Source organism: Lolium perenne, chromosome 4 (genome assembly GCF_019359855.2).
Source record: "Lolium perenne isolate Kyuss_39 chromosome 4, Kyuss_2.0, whole genome shotgun sequence".
NCBI lineage: Eukaryota > Viridiplantae > Streptophyta > Magnoliopsida > Poales > Poaceae > Lolium > Lolium perenne.
In genome coordinates this window covers 286,016,147-286,019,314 of record NC_067247.2, presented here as the reverse complement: position 1 = coordinate 286,019,314, position 3,168 = coordinate 286,016,147, and positions in this window count along the sequence as shown.

Sequence of the window (3,168 nt, the reverse complement as noted above, 5' to 3'; positions counted from 1 at the left end):
TGTATGTGCATTGTCATGCCATCTTTATTTGTCAATTGCCCAACTGTAATTTGTTCACCCAACATGCTATTTATCTTATGGGAGAGACACCACTAGTGAACTGTGGACCCTGGTCCATTCTTTTACATCGAATACAATCTACTGCAATACTTGTTTTACTGTTCTCTGCAAACATCATCATCCACACTATACATCTAATCCTTTGTTACAGCAAGCCGGTGAGATTGACAACCTCACTATTACGTTGGGGCAAAGTATTTTGGTTGTGTTGTGCAGGTTCCACATTGGCGCCGGAATCCCTGGTATTGCGCCGCACTACACTCCGCCGCCATCAACCTTCAACGTGCTTCTTGGCTCCTACTGGTTCGATAAACCTTGGTTTCTTACTGAGGGAAACTTACTGCTGTACGCATCACACCTTCCACTTTGGGTTCCCAACGGTCGCGTGTTGTACGCGTGTCATAGGACAGCAGCTGTAGCGGCATCATTGGTGGCGGCAGCAACTGCTGTTGCTGTAGCATCCCGGTGGGGAAGAAGGCGGACGGCTGCTGGAGAAGAGGGACCCTCGGCGCCGAGGTAGGGCCAGGCCCGAAGATGGTGGACAGCGGCAGCGGGGACTGCAGCAGCCCGACATCGGGTGGCGGCGACGACAGCAGCAGCATCGGCTGTAGCGGCCCGGCGATCGTGGCGGAGGCCTCCTGGTGCTTCGGCTGCCACGGTAGCAGCGCCGGCGGCGGCGGCCCGTAGGGACCAGCCAGGAAGAGGCGGATCTCCTGGACATCAGTGGTGATATCGCGGAGGGCTGCGGTGATCTCCGCCATGGAGAGAACGGAGGGGACGTCAGAGTGCGGCGGCGGGTGGGAAGAACTCAGTGGAGGGCTGGACATGATCGAACCCGGGAAAGCTGATACCAAGTGTTATGGTGCTGCTAGAGGGATGGCGCGAGAGGGCTAGCCGGGGGCCTTGCCCACGGCCGGTGGCAAGAGGGAAGGGATTTCCTTCTTAATTCTTGCTTGAGTAGATTGATACATCTCCTCTCCATATATAGAGAGGTTTACTTGGCTCCCAAGCATGGATTACTTGATCCCTAAGCAAACCATAAGACTAACGGGCCCAGGCCCATGACGTACTCTAACAGAGCCGGCCTCGCTGCATCTGTGGGAGGCTGCCTGCGACTGCTGCCGTTGGCCGGTGGACGTGCTCTTCGACAGGCGCGGCAAGATGCACCTCCACATCGACTGGGTGAAGTTCGCGCGCTACCATGACCTCGAAGCTGGGTGCGCGCTCACATTCTCCTACCTTGGCGAGGGGATATGAGCGTCAAGGTGTTCGACGAGACGCGCTGCCGCCGGCACTACCACGGACGATTGAGTGTCGTTGCTGCGCAGCGAAAATAGCTAGGGTACGCATGTTTTTGGATGTTCTTCCTCGAAAGTACCATCATGGCTATCATCACCAGCTGGATTTTCCAGTTTGGGTGACTGGGAGTGCCTAGGAGTGTTCTTTCTTGGCAGCGAACACACGAAACATGCGATGCCAACACTAGTTAGGTTTCCTTATTTTGGAATGTTTAAATTTGTATCATCCATGGTTCAACCTATGTATTAGTTTATGGAAACCATGTTCCAAACTATGTCTTAGTTTGTGTAAACTGTGTTCCGAATTATGTATTAGTTTGTGGAAAGTTCCTCCTCTTTATTCGAATTTCTATGCTTTTATTTGAGATTTTAATTCAAATCATTTATTGGGACCGGTGGTTTGGGGGCGCCGGTGTGGGAACAACACCCCCAAAGAGAGGATGCGGGGCCAGTGATTTGTTGCAAACGTATCTATAATATTTGATGTTCCATGCTTGTTTTAAACCAATTGCTATATGTTTATACTTCATGACACTTTTATGCATTTTTTGGCAATAACCTATTGACAAGATGCCACAGTGCCAGTTCCCTGTTTTCTGTTGTTTTTGTATTTTAGAAAATTTGTACATGCAATATTCTCAGAATTGGACGAAACAAAAGCCAAACTTCCTATTTTTCCCGGAGCGAAGACGGAGTCAAGAGAAGAGATGAAGGGGGCCACGGGCTGACCAAACCTACCCTAGGCGCGACCAGGCCCTGGCCCGCGCCTAGGGGTGGTCCGAGGCCACCAGGCCTCCACCGACCTCACCCTTCCGCCTATATAAAGCTCCCGACCAAAAACCTTAAATATACAAGCCTCCGTCCACGAAATGCTTCGTAGCTTCACTGCCGTCGCATACAAGATTCGGGGGACAGAAATCTCTGTTCCAGCACCCTGCCGGGATGGGGAATTGCCCCCGGAGCCATCTCCATTGACTCCACCACCATCTCCATCGCTGTTGCTGACTCCCATGTTGAGGAGGGAGTAGTTCTTCCCCGGGGCTGAGGGCTCTACCGGTAGCTATGTGGTTTATCTCTCTCTCCCATGGTATGATCTTTATGTGACCATGAGCTTTGTAATCTAGATGTCGTTATGCTATTCAAGTGGATTTTACTTATGTGATCTCTGGAGACTCCTTGTCCCACTTGTGTACAGGTGGAGTGTGTGCACCGTGTGGGTCTCTTAGGCTATATTTCACAGAATACTTGTTCACTGAATTATGATTTGAGTTGGATGTCTATGAATTTGTGGTGTGTTAGTACCTCCAATGAATGCTCAAAGTGCAGCGTGGGGTGTTCATTAGTACTTCTAAATACATCTTTAAGGTTTTCTTTTGTAGCCCTACGCGATGAATTAGTGTTCGTTATCCAGCCGGAGAGTAGTTCAGAGTAGCATAGTGAAGTGCTTATATTTATATTCCTTTATGATATCATTGTTGAGAGTGACCACTAATGAAAGCATGATCCCTAGATTTGTTTCCAAACATCGAATCACCGTTTATTTACTGTTTTACCGCATGTTTAATTGTTGTCATTTTACTATCTCTCCGAACTAGTGCACCTATACATCTGACAAGTGTATTGGGTGTGTTGGGGACACAAGAGACTTCTTGCATCATAATTGCAGGGTTGCTTGAGAGGGATATCTTTGACCTCTACCTCCCTGAATGGATCGTAGCGAACAAGAGGGGGGTGAATGGATGCTACGTCAAGTTTTAGTCTTTTTCAATTTTAGCGGTGCGGAAGGTAAAGGTGATTGCTTTAGTGGTGT